The following is a 17,736-nucleotide window of genomic DNA, read 5'->3' as shown; positions in this document are numbered from 1 at the left end:
CGAAGGCAGTCGCTTAACCAACTGAGCCACCCAGGCGCCCCAAAATGTAATAAGTTCTACAACCGATGTAAGGACAAGGTTATATGAAAGCATAGTAAAAGTTTTCAGGGTGGCTAGGAGATATGTAAGGGGACATTTAAGTTATATTTTAGGGTTGAAAATTAAATTAGAATTTTGAGAGCACATGCAGGAAGAGTAAAACGCTTAGGTAGAAGGAGAATAGTGTGTAAGGACACAGAGTTGAAGTATCACGGAATGGTGTGGAGCTGTAAGTATTGAGTATGGCAGGGTAGCAGAGGTCCAGGGAAATCTGGTAATATGGCTGGAAAAGTAGGTAGGCACCAGATTATAAAATCACTGTATGCTAACAGTTTATACTTATTACTGGGGAAACCACTAAAGAATGTTTAGCTGCCAATAGATTTAACCACATTTGGGTCTAAGGAAATTAGCCACCTAACTTAAGAAAATTAAAAAATAAAATGTTATTTTTACTCCACTGAAAACTATGACTTTAGCAATTTTTATAAAGGTCGACAACAGGGCACCTGGGTGGCTCAGTTGGTTAAGCATCTGCTTTCAGCTCAGGTCATGATCTCAGGGTCCTGGAATGGAGCCCTGCATCTGGATCCCTAGTCAGGGAAGAGTCTGCTTCTCCTTCCTCCTTTGCCCCTCCCCCTGCACATGCTCTCTGTCTCTTTCTCTCTCTCTCAAATAAATAAATAAAATCTTAAAAAAAAAAAAAGCTCGAGAATAAGCACAACTAAAAAATATACATTTAGGGATACATACAGGTGTGATAAATACATTACAAAGAACACATGTATTGAAAACACAAAATTCTTACTATCCTCAAAGAATAATGTTTACCACTGAGGGAACAACAGGTAGAAAGGATTTCATGGAGTGCACAGGTAGAAGTGTACTTAAGAAGTTTGATTTTTAAGTTAGGTACTACTATGGTGGAAAGTTATTTGAGTATTATACTTTATAATATTAATATATATTCTAAGTTTCAAATTTTATAAAATAAACTGCTTAAAATGAATAAACATTTACAAATAAAATATTTGAAAACATTACAAATAAATTTCAAATATTACATTATAAAATATTTATTTTATTTTATTTTATTTTTTTATTTTTTTTAAAGATTCTATTTATTTACTTGACAGAGAGCGAGATAGCGAGAGCAGGGACACAAGCAGGGGGAGTGGGAGAGGGAGAAGCAGGCTTCCTGCCGAGCAGAGAGCCCGATGTGGGACTCGATCCCAGGACCCTGGGATCGTGACCTGAGCCGAAGGCAGACGCTTAACGACTGAGCCACCCAGGTGCCCCATTATAAAATATTTTTAAATGAATTAGATGGGGAGAAAAAGAAATAGAAGCTAATTCAACATCTCAGGTAAGAACAGATGAGAGATTTAACAGAGTAGTGAACTCTAGGCAAAAGGGAAGAAATCAGGTTCAGTCAATGGTAAGAGAGAAAGGAAAACAGTAATGAAGGTGGCCTCAAAATTCAAGGTTAGAGGCACTCTAAAGAAGAAAGTGTTCAGGGGCGCCTGGGTGGCTCAGTCGGTTGGGCGACTGCCTTCGGCTCAGGTCACGATCCTGGAGTCTCAGGATCGAGTCCCGCATCGGGCTCCCTGCTTGGCAGGGAGTCTGCTTCTCCCTCTGACCCTCCTCCCTCTCATGCTCTCTGTCTCTCATTCTCTTTCTCTCAAATAAAATAAATAAAATCTTAAAAAAAAAAAAAAAGAAAGAAATCTGTCATGTGCAGGAGCACCAAAATCATTGCTCATGTCAAGAAAGATTGCATCTAGGGCGCCTGGGTGGCTCAGTTGGTTAAGCGACTGCCTTCGGCTCAGGTCATGATCCTGGAGGCCCGGGATCGAGTCCCGCATCGGGCTCCCTGCTCGGCGGGGAGTCTGCTTCTCCCTCTGACCCTCCCCCCTCTCATGTGCTCTCTCTCATTCTCTCTCAAATAAATAAATAAAATCTTTAAAAAAAAAAAAAAGAAGAAAGTGTTCATTAGGGTCTAACACTGCAGAAAATGGGGACAGAAAAGTACAACTGGATTTTCAAACTGTGGGGGTCACTGGTCCATTTGGCCATAGCTTTCCTATGCCTCAGTGGAGACTGAATCCATAGTGCAATGCGGATTCAAGAATTTCTACTTCGGAGTTGCTTAGAGGTGGTGATCTGGTTTGGAGGGCAGGTGCTAGGGTTCTTGTGTTGATATTGTGATTATAGGAAAACTTCAAATTTTTCAGTGTCAACTACAGATCAAAAACATTACATTGTTAAGATGCTTTTATTTACACTTACATTGCTTTTTAAAATGCCAGTTTTTGAACAGAATCATCATCATCATCATCATTGTTAGGGCTATTATATTGCTCTTTGAGGTGATTTTAGGAAGTGTTGATGGGAAGAGAGATTCTCTTTTGGCACTAAAATAGTTGAAGAGGAATCCGGAAATAAGATGGAGAGTTACTGAGAGGCAATATAGTGCAATGGTTAAAGTTATAGACTTAGAAGCTAGTTCCCCTAATCTGAATTCTGGCTCATATACTCAGAACGAGTACAGTTCAGTGAGTTAATTAACTTTTCTTTGCCTCAGTTTCTTTGACTGTAAAGATACTATCTCAAAGCATTGCTAGGATTAAAATAGTTAATATATAATACTTAGAATATTATCTGTCTTATAGTAATCTGTTCTAATTTTTAATATTATTTTGGTGAAATTGTAAAGAAACTGTAATTGCTTGTCCTTTCTGCTCTCTATGTAGCTAAGAAATATTATGCGACACTTGTAAATAAGATACATGGATGACTGTATATCATTTTAATGTTGTATTGGAGCATGAAAGTCACCATTGAAGAATTATTTAATTTTCTAGGAGAATATACATTTGTTTGATTACCATTTCTATTGATTAGAGATTAAGATCTGTGAAATTACATATTAACTTGCAGAATAATGATAGTTGCAAATAATTTCTGCCTGTGGAAAAGAGAAACAATAATGCTTAAAGTTCAATGCCTTGTAGGACATTAACTGGCTTTGTCTTTAACTTTGCAAGTTTATTTCGGCATTCTTATTCTTAGTGACTTTGGTCTCTTTAAACTAGTTTACCACCCTGCTGATACTCTCATTCATAAGAAAAATTATATGGCATGTGCTCAATATATATTTGTGTGACTCATTATTTTTTGTTTGTATTAGCATTATGTTTTAACTTTGGAAAATGTTTGTTTATAAGTCACTTTTACCTATTTCCCCATCTTATATAGTAGTAGTAAGCCAGTATAAAATAAGGTTCAATAAGAAATTTAGTGGTGTTGAAAGGATACAATCCTTATCTGGATATGGAAATATCATTATAATATTTATAAATATTTTTATTATATAATTATATAATATTTATAAATATTTAAATATAAATATAAAATTTATTTCTTATATATTAGGAACAGTCAAGCTGCCCCAATTACTCAGGTAACCATTGCTTCTATATTTTGTTCCAAAATATGAAGGCCTGGGGACTTAACATGCCCTAAAGCTTTAACATCTTTCTACAGCTTGCTGTCCTCTTTATGCCTATTGAAACATTCAGGGCTCCCATTTTTTTCTGTCTAGATCAAAAGGAACCTTATCACTATGAATTTGTTTAGTATTGGCATGCAGCAAGTTTTCTTTCTCTCTCCTGGTAAGGTATTTTTGAATGATGATACCAGATGAAACCCAGATCAAACAAGCCTACTAAATTTCTTTCTGGATTTATTTTGTAGACTGCCTATTCTCCATTAGACAGTATGTCTTAAGTTATGGGTGTATAGTGGAGAGAAAGAATGAGGAACAGGTGGATAGAGGATAAACAAATATTCCTTAATTCCCAAGTACCCTGAAAATCCCTCAAAGTGTAATCTACCGCCAAACTCGAGCTTCCATCATTATTTAAAGGCCTCAGTGCCAACTAAGCTGAGTCATCTCCTTCTCATAATTATTACAGTAACTTTAAGATTATACTGCAGAGTGGATGGTGATGGGGAAGTGAAAATAGAGAAAAACATTTTGGTTAGATTGTATCAGTGCAAAAAAAAAAAGACAATTTATAAAAGAAGGCATTTAACAGGAAAAAGTTCTAATAATAATAGAGGGGGGTTGAGATCAAGAAGTGGAAGAATTAGTCTTGAATAGTTGGAGCAACACCCGCTCTTCTAAGATTAGAAGTAAACCGAGGTGTGTTGATAAAAATATAATGATGCCTTTCATTAGCCTTGCACTTTATACTTCCTTTTTTTTTAAGATTTTATTTATTTATTTGAGAGAGAGAATCAGAGAGCACAAGCAAGATGAGCAGGACAGGGAGAAGCAGGCTCCCTGACGAGCAGGGAGCCCGAAGCAGGGCTCGATCCCCGGACCCTGAGATCATGACCGGAGCCGAAGGCAGCTGCTTAACCCTCTGAGCCACCCAGGCACCCCCGTGCTTTATACTTCCTAAAATATTTTACATATATAGTCCATGTTTGACATTGATTACATTATCCCACATTATTTACTTAAATTAAGGCGAAAATATGTACTTTCTCCAATCATGTTTTTAAAAACCAGTTTTGAAAAGTTATCTTCATCTTTGGATAATATATTTTTTAAGTAAAACCTAAGGCAGTGATACATAGTGATTAATACTTGTGCTGTATATTAGAATTCAATATCTACAATTCATTAGCTGGGTAACTTTGGGCAAGACATTTAATCTCGTATCTTGGTTTTCTCATCTACAAAATGAGAACAATAGTTTTACCTATCTCACAGGGATGTTTCACTAATGCATGTAAAGCCATTTGGGCCAAGCCCAGAGAAAGTCTCTAATACATAAAGAACTTTTATAACTCAACAATAAGAACAGAAGAGAGATTTCTCCAAAGAAGATGTAAAAATATCTAATAAGTACATGAAAAGATGTGGAATTTCATGAGGATTGGAGAAATGCAAATCAAAACAAGTTATCACTTCACAACCACAAGGTGGCTATAATTAAGAAGAAAGTTAATAAAAAATTATTGGCAAGGATATAGAGAAATTGAAATCTTAGACACTCTTGTAGGGAATGTGAAATGGGTGCGGCTACTCTGAAAAACAATCTGCTAGGTCTTTAGAATCTTTAACATAGATACTATACAACCACTTCATTTCTGGTTACCTTTCCAAAAAAAAGAAAATATTATGTCCACACAAAAACTTGTATATGGGGACGCCCGGGTGGCTCAGTCGGTTAAGCATCTGCCTTCGGCTCAGGTCATGATCCCAGGGTCCTGGGATCGAGCCCCGCATCGGGCTCCCTGCTCCGCGGGGAGCCTGCTTCTCCCTCTGCCTCTGCCCCCCTCTCTCTCTCTCTCTCTCATGAATAAATAAATAAAATCTTTAAAAAAAAACTTGTATATGAATAGCAGGATTATTCATAATGGCTCCAAGTGTAAACAACTCAAATGTCCATCAGAGGATGAATAGATACAGAAAATGGGGCTCTATGTGGTGTAATATTATTTGCTAATAAAAAGAAATGAAGTATTAGCATATGCTATAACAAGAATGAATCTTGAAAATGTTATACCAAGCAAAAAGAAGCCAGTCTCAAAAGTCCACATACTGCATGATTTCAATGGGGGGTGGTTACTATTAACAGATACCGGGTTTCTTTATAAAGTGATGGAAATGTTTGAAAACTGATTATAGTGATGGAGGTACAATTCTGTGAATATACTAAAAAGCATTGAGTTGTACACTTTAAATCGGTGAATTGTATGGTTGGTGAATTATTACCTCAATAATGTTGTTTTTATAAAACATAAAACATTTGGAAGCAGGAAAATGTTTATTCATTCTTCCATAATTATTTGTTCTACTTGTAGTGACACTAAGGTTTTATTATTTAATGATAAAATGGCACTTATCCACCTTATCTAGAAATGCATTCACAGTTCATGGAATTTCAGATTTAACAAGATATTTGGAAAATCATAAGGCTGCAAGGGACCACATGGGACTAGTACGATTGCAAATAAACTACATCATCTTACAGTTAATGAGAGAGATCTCGAGTGAATTGCTCAAAGACACACAGTTTTATTAAACAGTTAAAAAGCTGAGTCTTATAATTTTCAGTGCATTTTTTTTCTTATACTTTACCTTCTTTTTGTGTCTAAGAAGTGTTGAAATCTCACACACCTTCAGCAATTAGGGTATAATGGAATTGGAAACAAACTAGTTAAAAAATGAGATTGTTGGCCAAAACCAAAGCAGCACTGATGGGAACATATTCTGGATAAAATAAACAAACAAATAAAGAGGGCAGCTTAGACTTTTACCTAATGTTTTAAAGAGAGACTTGATAAATTATTTAGTTTACTCATTTGTTTCTAAGATTTATTTATTTATTATAGAGAAAGAATGAGCAAGTGGGGGATGGGGGAGGTGCAGAGGGGGAGAGAAAGAGAGAGAGCGATCGAATCCTGAAGCAGGCTCCCTGCTAATTTTGGAGCCCAACACAGGGCTCGATCCCAGCACCCAGAGACCGTGACCTGAGCCAAAATCAAGAGCCGGCCACTTAACCAACTGAGCCACTTGGGTGTCTATCTATCTAGTAAGAATTATTTCTGCAATATCTATGCCAGGATTTGGACCATTTTTTCCTTAATCTCAAAGGTGTCTGGTATCTCATAAATTATTTTAAAAACGAGCATCAAGAGAAAAAAAATGAGCTTCAAGGAATGTCAAAAATTCTAAGATATTATTAATTAAAATTTTAGGTTACAACATTTAATGTTAGAGATATGATATGCTAATATCATATTTGTACAAAATCTTATTATTTAGTCATAGTGTAGATTAAAACAATAATAGCAATAAAAACTAATATTTGGAGGGAATTATGTACCTTTCAAAATCTAATTTGATATACATCATATTGGCTTTTAAAAATAAGATAAAGGGCACTGTATATTATGATAAAGTTTTTTGTTCTTTGGTGATAAGATAAACCTATGATTTGTTCTTTGTTCAATAAGATAAACCTATTTTCTACTAACATTTGATATTGGAGAATACCATTGAATGAAGAGCTGATGGTTGGCTCATGTTATTCTGTTCACCCAAGCTGATTCTTGGAGTTGGTAAGTTTTTCATCTGTTGATCTATCAGAAAAGTTATTTTATTTTGGCCTGGAACCTGAGGCTCCATTGATTCCTATCTCTGTTGTCTAGGCTACCGAAAGATATATTTACTTGGGGAAGTTTATAGATCTTGAAGTTGTTTGTCTTAAGTTATGTTTATTACCAAGTTTTATTTGCACTAAGCTGGAATACATCACTCATATTTCTGGCTTCTTGAAATAAAATAAAGCAATAATTCTCAGGGCATTTTATGACTTCAAAAGTAAAAGAAAAGAGTGTCAATTTACTATGATGAATTTCAAGTGAGTTCATCCAACTGTTCACTTTTGGTTCTAAATGATCCAGTAAAATAATATTCTTTCCTAAGTCAAATGATGTTTTCAGTCTGCTGACAACCATCACAAATCACTAAAGGCTTCTTACCTGTGGAAGCACACCATTCAAACGCACACTGCATCACTGAGTACTTAAAAACCAAGCTTTAGAGTTTTTGAGAAAAGTTGGGATTTTCAAGCTTTCAGTATTTAATAACATCCTTCCCCATAATCCTTCTGAATAATTGAGAAAAATGCACTTGCCAAAGAGGAGAAAAGTGTATTACTGTCAGAACATAGGACAAAACCAACTTTACTAATGAAGATGATGTCCTAATTGTTGTCTATATTTTATTTATGCCTTTTCTAGTTGTGTGTTAAATTTATAAAAGTTTAAGATGTAAAAGTTAATATGATAATGATGATCATAATATAAATACATATGTATATGATCTGTGGAAAGTGAAGATTTTCAAAATAATGTAAACTAGGGTTATAGAGTTTACTACTTAAAAATCTAACCTTTCTTCTGGATTAATATATGCAGTCAGTGTTCCTAAAGATGTCTATTTGTGCATGTAAATTTATGCATATATGTCTTAATCAGCAACTATATATAATAAAACCTAATTTTAACTTCATCAATTTTCTTCTAGTTCAATTGCAATATATTTATTTGAAAAGTATCTTCTACATTTTATGCTATCCTGTCTCCTCATCATTTCGTTATCCTCATTTATTCCTATCCATTACCAGAAGTAAAAATAGCAACACTAATTTATAATTAATAATCAGCTTATTTTCCTTTCAAAAAAAAAAAAAAACACTGGAGAAGAAACTGAATCCCATCTCTATCCATATCTTTGGAAATCTTTTCATGTTCTTTTAACTTTAGATCCAATTAAAATGCAAATTGCCTTTAACAATTGCTTAGAATAGTATAACATCTGGTTGGAAACTTTATTCGGACTTTAATAAATCTGCTTAGATTTAGTATCAATGAAATAGTCCATTTTGCTTTGAAAGTCAACTCTTCATTATTTTGAAGAAAACCTTTTCACTGATTGTAAATTTTATAACTCTAATATCATTAAAATATCTTTTTTTATGTTGCTCAAATAAATATCACCTTACATAAAAAGAGAAAAGAATAGTTATAAGTGGTTATTGGGATAAAGCCCACCCCCTAAAATGTATTGTTTATTGAATTTACTTATTGAAGTCAGGATCTGAATTCCATTCTTCAGAACTTTCTGATTTCTGCTTACTATTATCCAGTGACTTTTAATTATGATGTGCTGTTCTATATGATCTGCAATCATATATGAAAATAGGATACATTTGCCCTACTATTAATTTTTTTGTATGTGCCCTTTGTGTTGAACAAAACATTTTATATTTATTTTACATATTTATACCTTGATAGCATAGTGACCTTCAATAAAAACTGATTTTATTTTTTTTATTTATTATTATTATTATTTTTTATTTTTTTTAGAGATTGTGAGCAGGGGGGAGGAGCAGATGGAGATGGGAAGACAGACAATCTTCAGCAGGTTCCAGACCCAGGCCAGAGCATGATTCAGGGCTCAATCTTACTAATATTTTTGAGTATTTCAAATGAAAGTTATTCTTATGTAAAATCAGTTTGGGGGCCCCTGTGTGGCTCAGTTGGTGAGTATCTGACTCTTGATTTTGGCTCAGGTCATGATCTCAGGGTCATGAGATGGAGCTCCAAGTGGGGTTCTCAGCGGAGAGTCTACTTGAGTATTCTCTCTCTACCTCCCCCTCTGCCCCTCCCCCTGCTTGCATGCTCTCTCTGTCTAAATAAAAATACATAAAAATCTTTAAAAAAAAAGAAATACTCAAAAATATTAAATATACATCTTGATTATGAAATGAATCCACTAAAAACTTAAAAACATACACACATCATACATGGTGTATGTTACCTGTTGAACAGTTTTTAAATAACTGATAAAAAAAAGCTAAAGAACTTTAAAGATCATGGATGTATCCTGTATGTATATATTTACAAATATATTTTAATAAAGAGGTATGAAAAGTAAAATTGGGAACAATATAAATATTTTTAATTATTGTGGAATAGGGATAATATATTTCACTCCAAATTATTAATATTCATTAGATTTCATTTAAGTCAATAAAATTTATAACAGCATATTTAAAATTATTAATATTTGAAATTATTTATTCATTTATTCTTTTTTCAAATATCATATTCCTGTACCTAAATGAGAAAGGTGTGGGGTGCCTGGTTGGCTCAGTTGGTAGAGCATGCAACTCTTGATCTTGGGATTGTAATTTTGAGCCCCATATTGGGTATAGATATTGCTTAAAAATAAAATCTTTAAAAAATAAAAATAAATAAAATGAGAAAGGTGTTATATATTAAGAACTAAGAATACAGAAGTGAACAAGTCAGATGCAGTTTGTTACCTTGTGGAACACGTAATCTAGCTCTGTGCATAGTATTTTTTAAATATTTATTTATTTATTTATTTATTTATTTATTTATTTATTTACATTAGAAAGAGAGAGAGACACAAACGGGGGGAGCAGCAGTAGGAGAGAAATAGCTTCTCCATGGAGCAGGGAGCTCGACTCCAGGCTCCACCCCAGAACTCTAGGATCATGACCTAAGCAGAAGGCAGAGGCTTAATCGACTGAGCCACCCAGGCACCCCCAGCTCTGTGCATTAAAATATTACGTATTTAGAGTAACTTGGGGCCTGCGGGGAAATACCTGCTAATCTATAAGAAGTTATTTTTTCCTTAAATTTTGTCTGGTTGTACAGTACATTTCTAAAAGCATTCCTTTAAGGAAATGATCTGCCCCATCTCAACTCTGCCCTACATACAAAGGGCAGACTGTTTCTCTTCAAGCAAAGATGGATGTATCATGTTTCTTGTGAACTATAATCAATCCCTCTACCTTTTATTCCTCTTTAAAAAATTACTGTCAAAGATCTTTAAGCACAAGTATAGTCCTTAACTGAAAACTGACAATAAAAGAAAAATCTAAAAGAGAAGCATAAAAAGAAATTAGTTTCATAATATGTGATTCATTACCTCATCAGAAAATATAAATACAAATATTTTACATGAGTTAATGAGATGCAAATTATTTTTTTAAGATTTTATTTATTTATATGAGAGAGAGAACGAGCAGGGGGCGGAGCAGAGAGAAAGGGAGAAGCAGAATACTTGATCAAAAGCATATCACTGATTTCATTTGTTGAAGAACTTGTTCTTGTGCTTTGCAAACTGAAAAGGACACTGTAGCCAAAAAATTTCTGGCTTTCCTTTCTCCTGACATCACATAAGAAGCCCTTTCAGGACTATTTTAATAATATAGTAATATTACTTGTTACAGAAGGGAATTCTATAGATTAAGTGATTGAAATAATTAAACACTTGGGGACTACTCACAAATTACTATGAAAATCTTTTATATGTGTGCTTACAGGATATTTTGCAACATTAATTCCTTCCATTAATTCCTTCTTGATACTTTGTTAGTTCTGTTGCTATAGCATCAACTCAAGACAACAGTAACTACACAGCCATTTATATCTGCTGGACAATAAAGAAAACCTAATACATTTTTAATAGTAGATTCTGTGTGTGTGTGTGTGTGTGTGTGTGGTGATTTTATACAGCTATTGCTATATCTTTGTTTTAGAAATAGCTCAGTAGGACAAATGAAAATAAAATTAAAATATGCAAATGACACCATCTTTAAATGAATAGAAAACTTTTCAAGTAGATGAATATTATTATCTTCAACATCATCAACATCAAGAAAGTGGAAGGATAAGTTTCTTAAAATAGAATTATCTTCAGTTTGGATACAACAAAAACATAAAAAGGAAACATATTTGAAGAGCATCTGAATAGAAGAACTGGACTGCATTTAAAATGGACCCTTAAAAAGCTTATAATTTTCATTGCATACTCTGTGATTATGCTTAATTAGTCTTTGAAATTGTCATAAATGCATATTTAATTGTGGTTATTTTATGAGCCCTAACAATTACAAAGTTCTGTGTAGTCAAACTGCAATCACACGAGTGAATAATTATGTGTTATAATATTGCTATTTATTATACATCTCTATCAGTTTATTCAGTGTAATGTGAATATCCTGTTTGCACATGACACTAAACACAAAAGTCAATTTTTTAAAACTCCACTCAAATCAACTTCATCCTAGCCAGTAGACTAGAATTGTACCAATGACTGAATTAGAACATGGATGACTGCCTGTAAAAAGTTGTAAGCTTAATTTAGGAACAGAGGAAGTAAAGAAAAACAAAAACAATAGGAAGTTCCTTTCTAGGGAAGCTTCCACATGCTTCCTTACTTCTTGTGATCATCCAACTCTGGAGGCAGTTGTCATCCAAGCCACTCATTGTATTCAACCTTCATTTCTTCAATTAACAAAGAAATGTTGAAAGTCAAATTTTGCCTTTTTCTAACTTGACAATTGTATATTAACTTAAACTCATTACTCAGACCATGTATGTATATAAGATAATGAAAAGTAGTAACACAATGTAATGAATAATAATAAAAAAAGATAACATTCAACACAAATTTTATTACTAATTTATCACATAATAGTCCTGAGAAAACTATGGATGAAAGGAACTTTGTTTTAATGGTAGAAACGCAAAGCAATTTAAAATTAAATTCCAAGTATTCTCCCAACACAAACTCTAATATATGGGTTATTAGAAGGGTTATTGGTAAAGATAAAAAAAAACGAGCATGCTGCTAGCTAGAAACTATAAGAAATGTCAGATATTTCAAAACCATGAACAGAAAGCATGTAAAGTTCATTCTTTTCCTCTGGCATTGTTGTAATGGCCCTGGAGGACAAGTGAATGATGTATAGGATTTTTGGAGTATGGGACGGACAGGGCAGCTACTCTCACACTGACTCGGAGAGGCTTATGCTTCAGTTCTGAGACTTCCACCTTTCAAGCCTATTGATTGAACATGGTAGCCTCCTGATGAGTCCTATTGCCACGCTTCTGCCTCTAGCTTAAACATGGTGAAATGCTGCATGCCATGCTGTGGCACTGGGCAGAAAGGAGAGTGCGCTGGACAGGGAAATGAAAACAAAACAAAAACAAAAACTGAGGAACAAAATGTTCATGGAGTTCTGTGCTCTTATCTATGGTTTAGGTTTATAAAATCCACTTGTCTGAAGTAACCCATGTTTTGAAGTGTTCTGGACATCAGAAATCTGATTTGATATAATGGATAAAATGTAATCACTGTATAATCACTAGCATATTAGATGGAACACCTAATTTGCAGTAAGACAGCACTAGGCTTAAATCCCTCTTCTAGCATGTTCTTGATATTATTCTTCAGTAAATTATTGAATACCCCTGATTCTTAGTTTTATCATTTTTGGAATGGGTATTACACATACTTTGCAGGGGTTTTGAAAGGATTAAATTCAGTATGTTCAACACCTAGAACAATACCTGATATATACTAGGTACACTTAACTTGTTGACCACCAGCACCAGTAGTGAAAAGCATTGCTATCAAACACAATGGCAGAAGTTAGAGTTACCTCAGTTTCTCCTTTTCTTTCTCACTCACCCAATATACATATAGGCCTCTAGTGAAGTGCCAACCTTTATTCTTAGTCTCTCTACTTGCCTCCTCCTCATGTCAGTCTGATAACTAGTCTTTAAATTAAATCTTGGCTTTTACTTGCTCAAAAAACTTTCAGTGATATACCATTATATTCAATATAAAAACCTGAATCCTTAACAAATTCTCAGTAACCTTGGAAAATTGGCTCGGCCTAAATCTTTAACCTTATCATCCACCTCTCTTCCTTTCTGCTCTACCATCCCATCACACTTGAATTTCCTTAAACAGAATAAGCTCCTTCCCACCTCAGATCATTGGCTCATCATGAACGTTCTCTAGCCAACTTTCCCCTGATGAATTCTGCCTCATCCTTTACAACTCAGTATAAGGCTGTTTTACTCTTCCACAGCATCTTACAGTCCTTTAGAATAGTTACCATATAAATACATGTATGCAAATATATTATGAATATATATAATTGTCATTTATAGTAGTAATTTATTTGCATTCAACATATTCATCTTTATTCTAAGGGCAATCTATGTCTATTTTGGTCACCATTGTATCTCCAGCGCCACCTACTATAGTTCCTGGTATAGGGTATTCAACAGTCACTTACTCTTTCACTCAACAATAAATGCTATGCACTTAAGGTACAGATGTTTAAAAAAATGCTACCAAGAAACTGCCATAGTAATGGTAGAGAAGAAAGCAACAAAACAATGACAAAATAAAAAAAATATAAAGCCAGAAACTCATAAGTACTCTAAAGGATATGAAACAGTGTAAGGGTATAGAGATGTTTGGTAGAAGAGTGTTTCTGGCAGAGGGAAGAAAGAGCAAACACAAAGGTCATCAGGTGAGATGCTTGGTGTAGTCAAAAAGCAGTAAGATCGGTGTGGCTGGGGGTGCCTGGGTGGCTCAGTTGGTTAAGCGACTGCCTTTGGCTCAGGTCGTGATCCTGGAGTCCCGGGATCGAGTCCCGCATCGGGCTCCCTGCTCGGCGGGGAGTCTGCTTCTCCCTCTGACCCTCTTCCCTCTCATGCTCTCTGTCTCTCATTCTCTCTGTCAAATAAATAAATAAAATCTTAAAAAAAAAAAAAAGATTGGTGTGGCTGGAACTATGTGAATAGGGAAAATAATGGTAAGAAATAAGACTGAAAAGAAAGAGGAAAACCATGTGTGGTCTTCTTGAATCACTGAATTCATGAGTGCTGAGAGTCACAATCTTAAAAGACTATCCAAAGGAAATATGTTAATATATTACAATGTACTAGATACTTTGTCAGGACAAAATGCATTTCCACAGAGAATACTTATTCTATCATAAAGGATTCTGCAATAGAGTTGTGATGACCAGTCACAAAGACAGAAAAAGGTAATTAATTGTATAAGGAAATTTATAATGATGCCACATAATCCTAAATAGAGGAATACTAAGATTTCAAAGGAGAGAAAGAATGCAATGAAAAGTTTTAAGATATTTCTTAGGCATGGATGAACTAAAACTGGAAACGGAGGGGTTATTTAGAATTAGATACCAGAGATTCCAGGCAAGAGAAATATCATGAGTAAAGTATAAGTGAAGGGAATTCACAGCACGTGTTTAGGAGGGGTGAAGTCAATTCCATTAATTTTTGAGGAAAAATGCCAGGGGAGTGGTTTAGAAGCTAGGTGTGGAGGACTCCAAATATGGAGTGTGAATCTGCTCTTTTGAGGTAAGTGTTGGATTAGGAAAACAAGCCACTCTATGTTCAATACAAGAAAGATTTGTGGACAGTGAATTGACAGGTGGTGCAAGTGAAGGTCAGGAACTTTATGTTAATGGTCTCAACCTTCAGTTCGATGTGAATTGTTCTCAAAAACACTCAGCAAAGGCACTCCATTCCCCAAGAACCTCCAGAAGGTCTCAGTCTCCAGCAGGGAAGTACACCGCTTTCAAAGGCTTGCAAAGCATTTATTTCAATTTTCCATTCGTCCACTTTTCTGCTTTCGGCTGCTTGTGAAGTTGTACCCTTCACCTCTTCCACTTTCCATCCCCTACATGGATGCTTGTTATTGGCAAACTCTAACCGAGAACCTAATGGAGAGAGTATTTCTGGGAAATGCAGTTCCAGGAGTCTCCTCAAAAGGCCCGATGACCTTGGAGGGAAGTGGCAGGGATGATTAGTAGAAATAGAGAACCCAGCGGAGAAAGAAAGATCAGATGACTGACATAGACTTCTGGACTTCCCATTCATCTTCACAAAAAGGAAATCAACCTTAGTATTATTCTTTCATATAACCTTGAATTTGAACAGAAGACTACTACTAAAATGAAAAACAGAATGAGAAACATTTACACAACACTGTTTTAGACAGAAGTCTATTCTAACAAATATGTGAAGATGACTCTTTTCCTGCCATAATATTATTCAGCTACAGGAACCCAAATGTCTTTCAAAGTCCCTTCATATGACATGAATATAAAATATTTGCTATTCTTGTTATTCTCATCTGTTTCTATTTGTCACTCTCTAATGCTTTAAAATATGATGTCCAAAATTAAGCACAGGTCTCATAATGAACTCTGACTAATAATAGAGGGGGGACTATTTCCTTCAATTATTTTGTTGCTGTTTATATATTCATGCAGCCAAAGTTTAAATTAATGTTTTAGAATTAGTTTCACACTTCTACCTAATACTGAGCTTCATTCAAAATTTTCTGGTATTTTGCACATGAACCACTGCCAAGTTGGGTCACCTTCCTGAATAGATTTTGAAATCATCCACACAACATCAATAGCTGAAGCCAAATAACTGGGTGAAATTTCCAAAAGAAAGTTAGCAAAGGATATAAATAGAAAGACGCAGGCAACTAGCAAAGTAAGATCTAGCCATTCAAGGTCAAGTTCATATCTAAAAATTTTAGCAAGGAAATTAAAAATTAGAAAAAAAAAAGTGTTACTTATAAAATAAGCAAATAAATAATAAGAGCCAATGAAGAATTTAGTCCCAGATGTACCAGGAAACCTGGGATGATTTGCTATATTAAAGCAGTTAAAAAGAAAAAAAACTGATAATATTATAAGTTTGCTCTCAAAGCACAGATTGAATAGATTAGATGAGGACACATGCGTGATTAAACAAGGATCAGAAGCAAAGATATGGTGAAAAATTATAACATCAGATGCAAAACAGTCATTTTAAAGTGTTAGAACTGAGAGAAAATAGTGGTGTAGGAAGAAAACTGGTCAGTAAATTTTCTTCACTAAAATGGTAATCTGTGAGCATCTTGAAAATGATGGAGCTTCATGTTTCCAAAAGAATTTGAAACCATTTAATTTTCAATAGACATGACACAACACATAATCCATTCATAGTCTCAAAAATAAAGTAGAGTTGTTTAGAATGTTAAGAATATTAACTAGAACTCTTTTATATTTCGGTTTTAAATATATTTTACTATAGAATATACATTTTAAAATGTCTAAAGAAAAAATATTGTTATTGTTGTGTGATAAATTGCAGAGCAGTCCAAGCAGCTGCAGGAAAAATGTCTTTAATACTAAATTAATAATTTCAAACTAGACCAGAAGGGACCATTATCCCTCTAGATATGGAGGCATATTGTTCTTTGGCTTAGCTAAGCCAGGAACTCCTAACTGTAATGAAATGTGCATAATTAAATGACTGCAGTTGGACTTTGATATTTTGGCTGATGAACTATTTGTTTACATTGATTTTACATGGTTCATATAATTTCAGTAGCAGTACTATGCCCTGTCATGGAATATTTCAGAGGAAAAATTTGACAATAGAATTAAAAAGCATATATCTCCCTCCTTTTATTGTTTATTTTCATTTAATTTACTAATCTGCTTAAAGGATTAAAGAAGAAAAATAAAATAGTATTGAAATTCTGTATAATAATAACAATTAGAAGATTTTAAATGGCTGACAGTCATTAGTGATCTGAAAAGATGTTGAATCTTAAAATAAGAATTTTTAATAAGTAGCAACTATAAAGCTTAATGAGATTTAACTCATATAAATTCTTCCCTTGAGTTGGAAAGGGAAAGTTCTATATTCTACAATTGGTTGTTTCAATAATAACAATCAAATCATTAATAATGTTAATAATGAAAATAAGAAAAATGGCTAACATTTTATATAGGACTTACTATATGCCAGAAACTAGATTAAGTGCTTTTAGGATGATTATTTCTAGGGTATGAAATATTGTATGAATTGTTATAACTGATTATTCTATTCTAGAAAGGAAATCACATGAAAAAAATCCCACACCACAAAGTTCACACATTTAAAGTGTGCGATCCAAATGATTTTTGGCATCTCTATAAAGCTGTTAAAATACTTATGTATATATAGAAAAAAATCAAAGAGAAAATAAATAGATTTAAATCATTTTTGGAATATCTACCGAGTGATATTCACTCCATTTAAGCCCATCATTAAAATGGTACAGAAAGTCAGTTATAGAAAAAAAAATGTAGAGTGGTTGGTTTAAACATCTAAATATTTTCACTTACTATAGAAGTTTCCAGGAGTTTTGAAATCCAATATTTACTCTACCAATAAATACTTTATAATATATACTGT

The 17,736-nt window shown here is 34.0% G+C and overlaps 1 protein-coding gene across 2 annotated transcripts in view; it reads right to left on the bottom strand.

The window, feature by feature from the left end:
* The window catches only part of KLHL1 (kelch like family member 1), a 357,107-nt gene that overhangs the window by 177,053 nt on the left and 162,318 nt on the right, over positions 1–17,736 (bottom strand). The gene's annotated exons all lie outside the window — the stretch shown is intronic.

This window comes from Mirounga leonina, unplaced genomic scaffold, assembly GCF_011800145.1.
Source record: "Mirounga leonina isolate KUSES-001 unplaced genomic scaffold, KU_Mleo_1.0 Mir_127, whole genome shotgun sequence".
In the NCBI taxonomy this organism is placed as follows: Eukaryota; Metazoa; Chordata; class Mammalia; order Carnivora; family Phocidae; genus Mirounga; species Mirounga leonina.
Note: the sequence above shows the minus strand (reverse complement) of the source record. Positions and strands in the feature narration are given on the sequence as shown.